Genomic DNA, 17,423 nt, shown 5'->3' on the forward strand with positions numbered 1-17,423 from the left:
TCTGCTCATGTTCAAAACTTTCTGCACGTTCAGAATCTCTACCATAATGTTCGCCTCATGTGATTATTTAATCAGAATTCACAATATTTTCAAGTCTACCTGGCTTCTCTACTCTGCTGTATATTACGTTATTGATCCGCTGGTATAGCCTATCCCCTTTAGACCATTAGACTAACACAGTTTAGTGCATCTGGCATGTGAAACCAAAACCAGCTAAAAACACTACTGATCAGGCAGAAATCTCACCATAAAAATCTACATGTTAACTTCCACAGCTCCGATAAAGTGCAGCTCACGGTCCAAAACAGAGCCTGGCTACGCTTCAGTTTTAAGATGTTTATATTGCAAAACTCTACCAGTTACGTTACTGTCTGGACTCGCAGCGTGAGGTGCACATGGTAAAATCGCCAGTGTCACATCAGCTGGGCGGAGTTGATTCGCATTGAGTCAAAAAACCTTCTCCTGCGGCGCCCCCTGACATTTTGCACCCTAGGCAACCGCCTATGTCGCCTATGCCATGGGCCGGCCCTGGGGACAACATACAAGCATTAACAAAGCATCAATACAGCACTAGCTTCCAACTGGCAAATATGCAAATATAACTGTGTTATTTGGAAGGCCCAACTGACTTTTCAAACATTGCCTCTCAGGAAGCTTTGCTATAATTTAAAAATTCAATCATACTAGCCCAATTTATCAAATTAAATAGTAGATCATTGCAGCTTTGCAGCTTTGCAACTTTATATTTGGTATGCTGTAGACAAAAAGATAGGGCCTTGATGAAGCTAGGACTCTTTTCAGAGGTCAGTCAGCCATCACACATTTCAATGCAAATTCAGGTTGAGTGAAAATAACAACAAAGAAGGGGGATAGTCGCACTCCAGACTGACGAGCCATCTCGTATACTCAGTCACTGAGTATTTTCTGAGTCTCACAAGCCATCATTTGTTTGTGCACCTTTTGTTATCTGTAGATACAGACAATGAACACATAGCCAATTACCTAACGTACAGGCACTTAAATCAACACAATATGTCCAGTAACACCAATGACAATGCAACTTTTACATTCATACATGTAAGAAATTAACTATTGTGAATGAGGACAGGGGCTGATTTGGCCTCACTTTTAGCCCATGGATTTAACAGTGTAGAATAATGTAGGCCCACTAATTTAGAATTGTGTGAGAGATTACTTTTGGTATGACCCCATGGAACAATTTACCTGACTGAGTTGGAACCATCTTCTTCATGCAGCTCCTTCATTATTTTGTCTGTTGTTTTTCTTTCCTCTGGTAACAGTCCTGCACTCATGTATGCTGTGCTTTTCGCAAGCTAAACACTTTGCTAAAAGTTCAGATGTGTTGAACTTTGAGCCTGGACTGCACTGACATTTGTGAGGACTGCCCACGGCTTTATGCTACTGCTTATGCAGCAATTAAAGATGGAAAAGAAATGAGATGTGATTCTGAATGTCCAGAATTATAAAATAATCCGTAGCCTAGAACTTGCCACAAAATATGAAAAGGATTTCTGCAAGTTACTTTACAAGTCGTCTCAACCACATGGAAAAATACATGTTTGCATACTGAATGCATGAGTTAAGATAAATCTGTGCATACAAATTCTTCATGAATCAGGCCCAGTGTCTGCAACACTCTCACTCACACATCGACACACAAGAATTGTAGTTTCCCATTATGAATGTCATATTCAGAATCACATGAATAAAACAAATATTAAATATGTCCCAATATCATTAGATATGATTTTTTTTAGGAAGTAATGCTAATTATTACACAACAAACAAGAAAGAACAGGTGTCTACCAACTTGCATTTTTATTTGAATGTTTTCATATTTTTTAGTGTCACTTTAGATTTCTTTGGGCTGACACAAGCTGAGAGAGAGAGAGATGTAAACTGACTGAAGTATTTCAGAAAAATGCTGTTTGCTCCTTTTTATTCAATACAACAAAGAAATCAAAAAAGACCAAGCAAGTAGTTTTAAATTAACATTGAATATTTTCTGTTGAAGAAAAGAAAAAGCATTGTCACATTAGATCATTAACGTGTTGAGCACAATTTATACATGAAGCCATTTGCATTGCTCTAAAATGATTTATAACACTTGTTATGAATGCAGTGGTAAAGTACATGCAGTCCTCATTCTGATGCATTTATGTGAACTGGACACCTGATGTTGATGTAAATCTGTAATAAAAGCTGGAAAAGATTCTTGAAGAAATCGCCCTCGTAGCACTTTAAACAGGCATATTTTTCTTTTTTTTTAAAAAGAAAATTTTTTTAATTAATCAAATGAAGAACCCTGCCAAGTTCTTCTTGAGTTAATTATTCCACTTAGTCCATCAGAGGAAAGGGGTCATGTAGGTTCCACAATCTTCAAGAAAGAAGAGTAAATGCTTCCAGTATTAATACTCAATTGTTATTCCTTAACTGACAAATACATGTGACCTCATGCAAAAATCAGCAAAAGAACACCTAGATAAAAACCTGAAATGTAGAAAAAAACCTGAAACTTGTGGATGTGTGTTTTGAAGAACACATCATAATGAAAGCAGTTTCATGTTCTAGCTCAAAGTAGCTTAGTCATAATTACTGCACTTCCTACTCAGCAGAAGGTTTGAAGAATGAGACATCTGCACCGTGGTACAACACTGCAAACAGCAACATCAGAAACAGAAATATTAAATTAAATATCAGCCTATACACAAAGGGATTGTCATACCTGGCCGTGTTCATATAATATTCTTTAATTCATGTTCATTCTTTACTGATTTTATAACATTTTGAGGTTTAAAAATAGAGGCAACTAAAGTCCCCTCCAAAAGTATTGGAATGGTTTGGCAAATTCCTTTGTTTGTGTTGAAGACATTTGGGTTTAAGATCAAAAGACGAGTATGAAACAACAGTTAAGAATTCCAGCTCTCATTTCGTGGTATTCACATCTACATGTGCAAAACTATTGGAACATGTGACTGACAGGTGTTTCTTGTTGCCCAGGTGTTGCCTTTTAGGTCGATTGTCCAAACATTAAATAGCTCTGCATGACTAGTCTAAGTTTTCATCCCTGGTTCAAACCTATAAAGGCTGCATCTCCTGTTAAAGAGGATAAACCAACATAAAGACCAGAGAGCTGTCGGTAACCCTTCCTTTTACAGTCCCTTAATTACCAGGCATTTACCTGGTAAATATATGGTAAGTTATAGTGGGTTATTGGTAATTACCACAGGTAACAAGTATGTAAATGCAGAGAAACTACAAACTAATTATTAAGTATTTACCTGGTAAGCATATGGTAAATGATCTAATGGTCTATTATTGTGTAATTACTTAAGGTGATTAGTATGCAATTATAGAGAAACTACCAGAGAAAAAACACCACTATTAAATATCAACTCAACAAAGTACCGTGTACCTCAAAATTAAGACGTTAGTTTCCAATAAATTACCATGTCTTACATAGTTGTTGTTCATCGCTACACCTATTTTTACAGGGTTTATCAAATAATTTACCTTACACTTACCTGTCAACTACCCTGCAGGAACCGTTTTCCCATAGTGTCATGGCACATCTTAAATACTGGGTATGTTCTTGCAGATGTTTATACAATTTACATTTTACTTAAAATGAAGCCTTATTTATTTCCATGGTATTACCAGAATCGTACCATATAATCTGTAAAAGATCATTCCCTTTTCCATGAAACTACTGCGGAAGGAAGCCTTGTTTATTTCCATAGAAAAACCAGACTCTTACCACATCCTCTGCAACTGGTTATACATTTATGAAATCACAAACTTTTACCATGTGTGTTCTGCAACTTAACTAACTAAACATTCTCAGTAAGTAAAGTGTAACTGTACTGTAAAAGGAAGCCTTGTGTATTTCCATGGTATTACCGGGATCTTAACCTATAATCTGCAATAGATTTTCCCTTTTGGGTAACTTCAGTTACTATGTAAAACAACACTATTTACTCAGTAAGTTAGCTGAAAATATACTGTAAAAGAAAGCCATATTTTACATGGTATCACAAAGAATTTAGATAAAGAAATATTTACAAACTTCTTAAACGTTCTTACCATGTAAATATATAACTATTAACAACCCTTAATTGAAACTGTAGAAACTGGGTTCAAAGAAACACAGAACCTTTGACAAAGTGCAAAATTGGCCATTAACAATGAAGACAGCAGTATGGCCTCTCACTTTCTAAATTTATATTTAATGGGGAGTAGCTCTCTCTTTCATTGTTTTTATTTTATCCCCAAGAGGTATGTTTTCCTCTAAGAAGGCCTTGCAGGTTTTTGCATAATTGCCTACAGTGTCCTCCTCCTTGAACACTGGCAGCGGACCGAAGTTTTCACCTTCTGCAGCAATCACAATTTCAGCAATGATAGCAGTCAATACGATTGTGTTCTAGTCCACGTCCAGTGTTCTGCAGCTGAGGCTCACGCCCCTTGTACGTCTAAACTCTTTTAGGACAGCACGGTACCTGTGCACAACATCCTCTGAACTACAAGACAGATCATAAAACCACATTAAAACATTATATCATAACCACACAAAAATGCAGCTTTGATTATATAAAACAGGACATTCAGGCATTAGGTGAATAACCTGAAGCTATCTAGTGCCATCACAACTCTTCTTCTGTAACATCAATAACATATTACAATAAAACACATAACTGTTTCATAATTGGCCCAAAGACTTGAAAATGGCAGATGTATATGGAGTTGTGGATTGTGTGTGTTGGCAGTGATCTTAACATTATGCTTGGTTAAATCTTTCAACTCATAAGGGCGCTACACTGAAAAAAACATTCTTATATTAAGAAAATGTTATATGTACATACAAATGTAATTTAGTTGTGAGCCTGCTTTTTTCAAATTATATAAGTCACATCTTTTTACAAATGCTGCATGGGTTTTCTTGTTCTTCTTCTGCTTTCTTTTCCTCTTCCCTCTTTCAGAGGAGGAGTCAGACTCAGAGTCAGATGTTGAAGAGTCTGAAGAATCCAGAACTTTCTTTTTGTGGGACCCTAAAACAGAGTAACAAAAATTTTTAAGTAATTAAGTGTTATCAAATCATCTTCTTGTAGTATATTTCTCTTAATCATTTGCATGATGTGGGGATATCAAATCAATATACGCAAAATAACAAACAACTTGAATAATTATGCCTATGGAAAAAAGTACCTTCTCACAGTGGATAACTTCAGCGCTCTTTCTGCAGCCAATGTCGCTAGTCAGACTCCGGTTTGACGCATTTTCCGGTCTTTCCGCGGGCATTTGCTTCACTGATTGCGGCACCAAGAAAGTATGAGTGGAATTAATTTATATATCTAGAATATACATGTCAGATTTAAGAGACTTTGCCGGATGATTAGAACACAGACAGGTTAGTACTACAGCTGCATCTAATGTTAGGTCTCTTACATTTTAAATTATCTGTATTTTTCAGAAATATGACATTGACAAGAACATTACTTAGGACAGCACAAGGGGCTAAAAAATTAATAAAATGGCTCCAGAGGGAGAGACTGTTGTCAAGAAAAAAACGATGCCCTGTGTGCAACAACAGAATGAAACTCAAAAGAACCAACATGACCAAGGATGGATAAAGGTGGTAAGAGCCAAGCATCACTGCCACACAGGCTACACCTGGATCAATGTGCCATTACATTATACAGTGTCTAGATTTGGGGAGAAGTGACAGTAAGCACAACTTTGGGACAGTGACACTGTATTGTAGCATCCTGAATTAGAAAGAATGTAATGTTACATAACAAACATAATTCACAAGTCAAACACCCAATCTGAGTCAGATTTAAATATTTCACATACTGAAGAGAAAATGTCTCGGGTTACGTATGTAACCCTTGTTCCCCGAGAAGGGGAACGAGACACTGCATAGGTGACGACACTATGGGAACGCCTCTGGGCGTGGCAGGGCTGAAATCATGAATGAAACTACTCCAATCCTATTGGCATTGCTAGAACGGTAGCGCGTGACGGCTTAACTCGAGCCGTATATAAGCATGCTGGCACACCGGACACATTAGCTCTTTGCTATGAAGCAAGGCACTCCAGGCGGGGCGAGGTGTGACGGACCGACGCAGTGTCTCGTTCCCCTTCTCGGGGAACAAGGGTTACATACGTAACCCAAGACGTTCCCCTTAGTGGGGAACTCAAACTGCATCGGTGACAACACTATGGGAACGAGAATACCCACTATTCCATGCCGAAGCCTCCGCCTGCCCCCCAGCGTGCAGTAACCTGTAGGCACGACTAAGAGGAGAGCGCATGGGTGCCGGATGCATAAGGGAGGTCCAGACTGTAAAACCGGATGAAAGTGTGAGTAGTGGCACAGCCAGCTGCCCTACACAAATCCTGGAGCGAAGCCCCTACGAGGAGGGCCCTAGAGGCCGCCATGCCTCGAGTAGAGTGCACCCTTACGGCCATAGGTGAAGGTAACCCGCGCACCTGATAGGCTCTGGAGCTGAGCAGTGTCTCGACTGTTCCCGCCTCCAGGAACTGGGCCCCCTCAGGGGCCAGACCCACAGTCTTCACAGGGCGGGGCAAGGGTGAAAGACCTGGCCCTCCGCCTGAGACAGCAGGTCCCTCCTCAGGGGGACCTGCCATGGCGAGCCCTCGAGGAGCGATATTATGACCGAGAACCACACTCGGGCTGGCCAAAACGGGGCTACCAGCAGTAGGCTGACACCGTTCTGACGGACTCGCTCCAGAACCCCCGGGAGCAGAGCGACTGGGGGAAACGCATACAGACGCAGCCTTGGCCACGTCTGCACCATGGCATCCAGCCCTAGCGGGGCTGGGGGCGAGAGGGAGAACCACAGGGGACAGTGCGTAGTCTCTCGAGACGCAAACAAGTCCACGTCTATGGGGCCGAACCTTTCGCACAATAACTCCACCACCTGGGGGTGGAGTCTCCATTCCCCGGGCCTCAGCCCCTGTCTCGACTGCAGGTCTGCTCCCTGATTCTGGGTCCCAGGGACGTATGTCGCTGTGAGGGACAGCAGTCTCTACTGGGACCACAGGAGGATCTGATGTGCCAATTTGCATAACGGGCGCGAGCGCAGACCCCCCTGGTGATTCAAATAGGCCACCACCACCGTGTTGTCGGTCCTAACAAGGACGTGGCGACCGTGGAGAGCGGGCAGAAAACTCCTCAGAGCTCTGAAAACCGCCAACATTTCCAGGCAATTTATGTGCCAAGAGAAACCGCCAACATTTCCAGGCAATTTATGTGCCAAGAGAAATGATGCTCCTGCAAGGAGCCTCTTGTAAAGCGGCTGTCCATGACCACGCCCCACCCCGCGAGCGAGGCGTCTGTCGAAATAATTGTCCGGCGACATGACGCTCCCAACACGGGACGGGGGAAATGAGTTCTATGGCCCCTTTCTCCAGCAGAGAGCGAACTTCTCAGTACTTCTTCCCCCGACCCCAGCGAGACTGAAGAACGGTCCTCAGATCCGTTGTCTCGGGGGGCTGTGGGCGAGAGGGCTGCCTCGAGTCCCGGGTGCGTTGAGGGGGACCCCGAGAAGCGACACTCTGCCTCTGGCTCTGGCAGTAGGAGCTGGGCGACGGCTGGGACCGTCTCTCTGCAGCCGCCGCCATCCTGGACCCAGACCGGCGCGGGAGATACTGCTGGAACGCCTCCCCTTGTGTCCTGGCATGCTGGAACCTGCTGACAACAGCGTCCACCGCCTCGCCAAACAGGCCAGAGGTCGCGACCGGTGCGTCGAGCAGGAAGGTCTTCTCCCTCTCCTGGATGCCCGATAGGTTGAGCCACAGGTACCGCTCCGTGTCCACCAGCGCCGACATGGAGCGGCCAATGGCGCGGACCGTCTCCTTTGTGACTCGGAGAGACAAATCCGTAGCTCTGCGGAGCTCAGCGATGTCCTTCTCAGAGGGGCCTCCTCCCGAGTCCATGTCTTTCAGCAGGTCGGCCTGATATGCCATCGTGTGCAGGCTCGCACCGGCCCGGCCCACCGCCATGTACGCCTTGCCCACCAGAGCAGAAGTCATGACAGACATGTCAAGACATGGCATGGAAAAAAGCTAATGTGTCCGGTGTGCCAGCGTGCTTATATACGCCTCCAGTTACGCCGTCACGCGCTACCGTTCTAGCAACGCCAATAGGATTGGAGTAGTTTCATTCATGATTTCAGCACTGCCACGCCCAGCGGCGTTCCCATAGTGTCGTCACCGACGCAGTTCGAGTTCCCTCGAAGGGGAACAAAAAGCCTTTAGAACATCACCTGGGAAAATCTAGCTTCTGGTGACCTACAGGTCACAGATGCAATACCGTTACTGCATGGAAAGGATATGTGACCAAGAACTCACTACAACTATTGTGCATAATAAATCTGTCCAAATACTTAGTAACATAAAATGAGGGGATCATGTATAAAAAGTGCTGATCTCATCCTGTATGGATGTAAGTACCCTAAAACTGAAGCTGACAAGTTGTTGGAGTACAGAACCAAAACAGCAAAAAATATCACTTCCCATAAACTTCCAGTACTCACTCTAAGTTTACAATAGTGGTTTGCTATCAACAATGATCACCCGGTACCTTATTACAGTCTGACAAAGTATGCAATGTTGGATATTTACAGATTATGTGATATGATATGTTACAGGAGCTGTAGAAAGGCAAACCACAGGGGCAGGGGCATCACAAGTCCCATCAGAGAGGGCTCAATATTCTCCCGGTCACACATTACGTTAGCATCATGGATGAAGATTATGCACAGGTTGGGATCTCTCTGTTTCTCTATCTCATGCTCTGTCTTTATTTTGGTTACACTCTAACAATGTCCTGCAATATTGCCTAATATTACTGATTTATTAAATCCACATTTACTGGTTTGTTGTTAGGTAATTTAATTATTATATTTAAACATTGTTGTATTATTACAATTAGGCTATCAGGGTATCACCTGGTATTATTTTGATAGAAGTTGTCATGTTCAGTAGTTTTTTTTCTCAGTTTGTCACACTCATCTTTTGGTCTTAAACCCAAATGTCTTCAGTGAATAACAAAAACAAAGGAATTTGCCTTACCGTTCCAATACTTTTGGAGGGGACTGTATGTCATGTTTCTGAAGGGCATGCTCTTATAATACAGTTGGTTTTTAAAAACACATTTTGTATGAAGAGATCTTTTTTGTTTTGTTTACTCACAGAGCATTTATGCATGATCTCAGTGTTCTAAAACTTTATTAGGGGCTCATTTACCTAAACAACATGTACGCTTGTCTTTACTACTGAGCCAACTCATTGCTTCATTGCCAGAGTAGCAGCATCTTTGGCCACTACCAAAAGTCAGCCGAGACCCGACAATTTGCAGCATATCAATGATTACATATTCTGGTGTATAGAATGAATCCTGTTTCCTCTTTGAATAATAACAAGCTGCGGTGTTGTTGCCTGCGGTAAAATGCAGGAGAGTGTGACACTATGGACCCTGAGCTACAGAAGTTTTGCGTTATTAAGAGTAGTATGAAGCAACAAATATGTAGTGTATGAAGTATGAAGATACATGTTGGGTAGAACATTTTGCCCCATGAGCAGTAAGCTGAGTCGACACACATGAACTCTCGGTGTAAGCGAGTGACCACCAAGGCTTGACCAGCACATATTGTCTGTGCTTACTAGTGATGGGGGTGATATAAAGAGATTGTGATTAACTAGGCCAACGCGTCTGCATGTGCCTGTGGTAAATGGCATGAGGAATGTAATGGCCATTAAAGCAAATCATAGTAATATGCAAATCATAGGGAGTGAACCAAACTCATTTCCTGCTCAGCCTTTGGAATCTTATGTAAAGAAAATTCCCTCCCATACATTTCTTTCCCTGTTGACTCCTAAAAAAGCTGCCTTTGAAAGAGGAATGTTTTTTTTTTTTCAAAATAGAAAGCGAAGCGAAGACAACCTTTCTTTGAATCTGGTGCCCTGCCAGGCTGTGGGATACCTTCTTAAAAAGCATTTATTTATATGTTTATACATTAGTTGTTGTTTTTTTAATTTTCAGTTACTTTGACAGTTACGTGTGAAGAGTAATGGCCGAGTGCCTTCCTGAATATTTGACCAATATCACAGTCTCCAACAGACTCACAGCAGCCCAGACCTCTTCTGATCTGTCCTACCTGCTGGGAAAGATAGAATAGTGCATGCTGGAAAGGTTTTCACATAAAACAAGACCACTTGTCATTGGTTAACACTTTAGCAACATGTAGGATTGCCAAGTATGTCTTTAAAGGGCTCAACAGTGAATCTAGAATTAGGTTTACAATAAACATATTTACATGCACTCTAGTTTTCTGATTTTGGGTCTTCTCCTGGTTTTTTATCATATTTGGGATATGACGTTTACATGAAACAACATAACATATTTCCACAAATTGTGGTGGAAATTGTAACAATTCTCTGCCACAGCTGAAACCTGATTATTCATGTCTCTTTATACATGATTGTAATTATCCGGCATCCAACAGAACTGTCATTCCCGTACAGCTGAGTAACCTCAGCAGTTGAGGATGGACTTCACCACTCTGCTTCTCCTGATTACCAGTAATGGAAGACAATTAAATGTATCCTCTGCATACCGCTACCAGATTAGCACCGTCATTTCAGCATGTAGGTCATCATTCCTTCTTTTGTCTTATTTTTTTGTCTTACTGAATCACTTTTAATTGTGGTTGGTTGTGATACTCTTTTGAAAGAGAAACAGTTTATGTTGTAAATTGTTTGTGGACCCAGTTGTGTGGGGAAATTGTTGCTGAAAAGCAGGTGCAAATCACAGCAGGGTGAGCGTACAACAACGTAAGTTAAAAAGTTTCTTTGAAAAAGAGAACAATGAGAAAAAATGATGCAATTACTGGCCATCTTGTAAAGCCATGGAGGATGGGGAAAGTTGTATTTTTGTGATTAACTAATGATGACTGCAGTTCTGTGACATTTTTAATTGCTGTGGTGTGTATTTTTCAGAAGCAATCTTTTTATTGTGCATCTTTTTGTCATTCCATATCATTTTCATTTGCTTAAAAGTTTGATATATGACTCACTGAATTTGAAGTTTTACAAACCATTTTGTAAATAATTTCAGTTAGTTTGATTTGAAATAATACTAGTATAAAGTAATAATACTTTTTAATTAATAGACATCCATGAATTATTTTCTCGTTTACAGTTCAATTCCAGCCATAGAAATTAAAAACAAAATGTGTTATTTCATTTAATGAGTATATCTATTTCTGCATAACTGCACTAAGTTTAATTTCTTTTTCATCTTCATTTTAGACAAATCCTAAGAGGGTGTCATAGCTGCTAAAGCATAATTAGCCACAGCCTTGGTAAATCAGATGCTAATTACACCGAGATCATGAGCGCAAATTGAATGAAAGTCGCGGCACAAATGCCTATTTGGCCAGCATTAGCAAAGGGTCCTTATGGTTAATTATATGGTATCTCATGGTGTACGAGTAAAATCTTGTGGATTGCTTTTCATCACCAGCTTGTTTAGAAAAATGGGCTAGGCAAGCGTATAAATAAATGTCAAAACCAAGAATGAGTCACCAAATTAACAAGTGATTGCTTAAATAATTGTCTGATTTTTAGGCACGCTGATGATGTTCTAAAAAAAAGTGAGAGAGTACCTCTGACATCCAATATTGAGAAATTTTTTTTTAGAACATCTGGCTTTGCTTGTCTGCATGTTGGTGCTTTTTCACCAGTGTGATCAAGAGGATCCAAAACACTGCCCAGCATCAAGAGGCCATCAGGCCATTTGTACAGGATTAGGGACTACACCATAATGAATTAACAGTTTTATACTTGTGTAGCCTAGCTAGGGCAAACCTGCCAGTTATCCATCCTTGGCTTAACTAATCTGGATAGCATTGTGTAATGCTTTTGTGAGTTAGCTGCAGTGAGAGACATGCCCTACCTACCGTAAGAATGGGCCAGACAAATAACAGGAGCACATGGAGCTGTGTATGCCTGCTGTCATTCCCTGAAAGCAGGCTGACAGAGTGCAAGATCAGGGGGCTACTCCTCTCAGCTGTCTCTGTGTCCTACCCTGAGCACCAGGCTGGCTCCAGCTAAGAGTTGGCAGTTCCCACATGAATTGGTGCCATGCATTTAAATACAAATTATTTATTTAAAATGTGTAAGGGAATGCAGTGAAAATAGACTGCGTTGAGACTTTGTCTGTATTTTTTTTTTTTACGTGTGTGTATTTATATTTGTTTATCTTTGGAAGCCATCCTGCTGTCCTGAGCTGGTATGAGACATTGCAGCATCACCACTGTGCCCCAAATCCAGAATGACATCTTTAAATTGGAATCAACTCATGTTTCTACCTACAATCTCTGTGCTCCTCCCCTTATCCTTGTCTCCTTCCCTGTCCTGCAGGTGGCTTGACTTTTCCAAATAAAACTCATCCCTCTGCTGATCCTTTCTCCTAAAACCCCTACTTGTGGCAATGTTGTTTGTTCCTTCAACACACAATGACGAAAGACTGTAGCTTTTTAAAAATCTGTTATCTATAGAATGTAGGAATTTGTCTGCATCAAAATGTTCTGTTCATAGAGCAATCCTCTTGGCTATTCAGCCCCATGTAGATGCTTTAAAAAAGCCTAAAACTGAGGTTTGTCTGTTTAAACATACAGTACCTCCTTTGAGGCAGCCGACACACGAGCCAGTGGTGTGTAGAATGAAAGGAAACAGGAGATTTCAGGGAGCAGGTGTCAGATTTATGGTTTGTGACTGATGTAATACTGTGCACGCTACCAGATGAATGTTGTATAACATAGTATTTATTCTGCAGTGTTTCAGTGGGAGATTTGATAATGGCATTACTCTTAAAATGGAATCCTCTTGATTCCTAATTCTTAATTCTTTTCCTGGCCACCTGAACTCAAGATATGTAGATTAGTCTTAAGTTTGGAAAGAGGTTTTTACATAACAATTTTTACATGAAGTTGTGAAGTGTACGTAAAGTTGTATTTAAGCAGCACATTGTTAGATTAACATTTAGTATTCCAGTTGTTTTGGATTTTAAAAGAATTATAATTTTTAACAGCTTTAAAGAGGAAGAAAACATTTTTTTCATAGCTGGAAGGACGGCAGTCTTGGTCTGTTGGTATATCAGTCCATCCTTCAGCCTGTCAGTTCATCGTAATCCAGAATGAAACTCTTAGATGAGCAATGAAATTCATAATTGTACTTGCCCAACAACTCACTTCATATGCTAGCTTACAATATGCTAGCTATTATATTGCATAAACATTACATACTAAATGTTAGCATGAACCATGCTAACAATAAGTCGTGCCAACCTGCTAATGTTAGCAGGGTAACATGCTAAATATTACCCTAAAAACATGTACAGTATGTTGATTGTTTAGTTTGTTTATGTTATTGTGTGACTTTGAACAGATTATGGCAGCAGTAGACCAAGATAAATATATTTTTGTCAGAGTCTGGTGGCTTTGAAGAGAATATAGATTCACTTCCTTTGTTGGAAAGGGCTTTCCGACGATATTCTAAATATAGCATACAGTTAAGCTGATATTGATTTTTTTAGGTGGCTAAAGTATGTTTTGCTGCTGCCCCATCCACTGCAGTACATTTCTTAGCTTATGTGCCGGAGTCCTGTCTGCTTCTCCAAGTACAACTGTGGCTGACAAAATGCAATTGAGACGTCCTAAACTTGCCACTGTACACAAGATCATTACTTTTGGATAACTTTCTTGTGCAGGTCAAACATTACATTTTTGCCTCACGAGTGGTAAGAATGCAAAAGTGTCTATCTTGATTTTTCATCCAATCAACGACATTGTTTTATAGAGAGCAATAGAGTTGATATCTCAGTCCATCACTAATAAAGTTGGGGGTTAGATCAATATTAACCTTTCCTGGCGGACATAATGTTACTTATAGAGGGACAATCCTGGTAAAGAAATATCCTGGTAAAGAAATATCCAGAGAATCAACCTTGGGAAATGAAAATACTCCTGCTGCTTCAGTGAGAATGATACATAGATGTTGGCACAGGGATGTGTTTGTCTCTGGCAGCCAAGTAATCCAGAAACATAGTAGAAACAGCTAATCCATATCTATCCTGTGCTTTCAGCATTGCTGGTCCTCTCTGGGAGATGCCCAAAGCCATTTTGTTTCCACTGTGTCAGAGCCACTGCTAGCATAGCTGGAGTCTTTCTCTTTCTTCTTTGTCAGAGAGACTGTTGTAAGTAAAAAAAAAAGCTGGAAAATGTTTCACTGTACAGCCTTTTCTTGGCAATTAGCAATTAGCCTAGCCCAGGTTAAGTGAGTGAGCAAGCTTTACAGGGATAGTCTGGACTCCAAAAGTGTGAGAGTTTGTATACACTGCACAGACTATAATGGACAGTAGTGTATGCAGCATAAATCGTTTTTGTGAAGGTAATTAAAAACCAGTGTTGGGCAAGCTACTTGGAAAATGTAGTGAGCTAAGCTAACTTACTCTACATTTAATGAAGCTTCACTTCACTAAAGCTACCCCCAGGGAAATGTAGCAAGCTAAGTTACAGCAACATGGCAGAAGCAGTACTACATCTAAGCAATTTTTTTATCAACCAACTTCATTCCACAGTAGCAAAAAAATAAAGACCTACTCCGAATAGTAACAACATGGAAAAAACATCTCTTCTAAATAACGTTAAACGTGTTTTTGTGCATGAGAGAGAGAGTAAGAGAAACTGAGTACCCTGACTCGCGATACAATAGAAAGTAAACTCAATCTCGTGTGTCTTTATTCCCCTGCAGCAAAGTCAGGGGCATCAGCACAATGATTGGTACGTGATGTCACCGTCACACAGAAGTGCTCTTGTCAGCTACACATACAGTTACGTGTATGGTGGTGAGGTCACTTACTGATTCTTTGCTGTTGTATTTCAGACTTTAAACTACCACCGCACTACTGAGAAATGTTTAGCTAGTAACGGCACTACTTGTAGCAAAGCTACTGCCCAATACTGTTAAATACATTTTCCCACTTAATTTTCTCCCCGACACAAACCTCTACAAACGGTATACAAACAGTACCACTGAAGAGGCAATGTTGTATGCATATATTCAGTTTGCGCATAAAAAAAAGTGGAAACACCAAGAAAAAAATCTAAATATTGCTAAATAAAAATTTATGCTTGGCTGAGGTGGAATAGTTAATGTATTGATTAAAGCCAAATCCAACAAAGGGTATTGGAAGTGATCTTTTCATAGATCAATGTCAATATAAGAGATGGTTTACAAAATTAACAGTCCTTGCTGAAAATCATACGAGCAGTTCATTTTAGTCAAATCAAGTAGCTATCTACCAAAAGTCTTTTCTGTACAAAAGCCACTTTTTATGTTCTCTGTGCTGCAGCTCAGCAAGAAAACACTGTCTGAGGAAAGGCAAAAAAAAAATGTTGTACTCAGAAGACTGGAACTTTGGCTGGTACACAATTGATTTGGCTAACTCAGACTGCAAAAACCTCATGATAGTTTAGCTGAATTTGTAAGTATGTCTGCAGCATGGATTGTGGACTTTGTCTCCATCACTTGTCAGTTGCACTAGGTCCCTTTACCAATAGCTGGATCTTTGAGTATTGCTTTAAGACCCACTTGAAAATATGTGAACGTATACCATAACATACGTCCATAAAAGAATGCAGACTTTGAGCACCTGAAAGTGCAATTGCATTGCACACATTTTTTGTAGAATCCTCAAATATGAGTGTTTCATTGGGTCAGTGGGTTGTTATGAAGGATGCTGAATTTCTAGATTTGAAAATCAGATCCACCTCCTTTCACAAAAGGAGTTCCTTCTCCAAACAAGAGTGAATCCCTTTTACAAGACACTGGAAGTCAACAGCTGGGATGTCAGTCGTGGTGCAGTGAAAGAGGATGTTGTAACCTGACATGACAACACATGATGAGAAATCAATAGCCTCATCTCTCCACATTCTCTGAAAGGAAAAGGTCTCAAAAGGAAAGGGGGGGGGGCAGTTCATTTTTAATGTGAAGAGGATTCATGTGGAACTTGACAGGCTCTGATTGTTGGTCCCATTAGAGTCACCAGATGGCACAGCTGAATATAGATAATGTATGGACAAGAACACTGCATTAACTCCATCCATCCTTCCATTTTCTCTCGGGGTCGGTTCATGGTGGCAGCAGGCTAAGCAGGGTATTCCAGTCGTACCTCTCCCCAGCAAAGTTTTCTTGCTCCTACTGGGCAATCCTGAGGCGTTCCCAGGCCAGGTGAGATATGTAATCCCTCCAGCGAGTTCTGGGTCTACCCCAGGGTCTCCTCCCAGTTTGACTTAATCAGAAAACTTACAAAGGAAGGCATCCAGGAGGCATCCTAATCAGATGCCCAAACCACCACAGCTGTGCAGATACAGTTTGCACTACACATACATTCTGTTAATCTTGTTTGGTCACAACATTGACATGCGCATAAGTACATTGCACTGGTTTTTATTTACTTTAATTGTTCCTGGACTTTTGTATGGACTACTTTATTTATTCCATTTTAAAATTTAACCTGTTCTGAGAGTGTTGTATGTTATTCTACTCATGTCCACCCTAACTCAAACTGCTGTGTTTATTGAGTAAAGTGGGTACCAAACAGACTGTATTTTCAATAAGGAATTGAATGTGTGTGTGTAAGATCTGCAAGACCAGGATTGTTTCGTTATTTAGCAAACATTTACCAGTACAAACAACTCGTAAGCACTATACATAACCTTTTTTGTAGACAGTTTGTTTGTGCTGTCACCCAATGTGTGCAGTGGCTTGTGTCTGTGTGGTTTTTAGAAATGTATGGCACAAACATGTTAAAATCAAAGAAAGGGCACCCAGCAGGGGTAGCTGTCTAAAAGGTGAATACTTTGATGTTATCGTTCTTGATCTTGTGGTTGCCGCACACAGCTAGAGCTCAGCAATAAGGATTGCTTGGCAAGTAAAATGCCACTTCGGCTTAGTAAATCTAGCAATGCACTTGTCAAATTAGGCAAGAGATGAAAAATAAACATATAGTTTTTTTCTGGAGCTAATGATGGAAGTAGCGAAGGAGTGAGCCATCTCACCTCCTTCTCCTCTCTGTTGAGAACTTCACATGCACAGTACCCATCAGACACTCATCAGAAGGCACGGGTACCAAATCTTGGTATTAAACAGGTCCCGGGGCTAAATCAGTAAAGACTATAGTATTAGCACGCTCGCTGCGGCCTCTCTTGTGTCAGGGCTAAACTGAGCTCCTCCACATAAAAACAAATATTGTAATCTGCTCTGTCCGCAGTCTCTCATCCACTGTTTTGCACAACTAAAGTGTGCTAGCTCGG

Source organism: Micropterus salmoides, unplaced genomic scaffold (genome assembly GCF_014851395.1).
Source record: "Micropterus salmoides isolate LMB-PRFRI ecotype aquatic unplaced genomic scaffold, ASM1485139v1 Ms_hic_scaffold_12, whole genome shotgun sequence".
NCBI classification, from domain to species: Eukaryota; Metazoa; Chordata; class Actinopteri; order Centrarchiformes; family Centrarchidae; genus Micropterus; species Micropterus salmoides.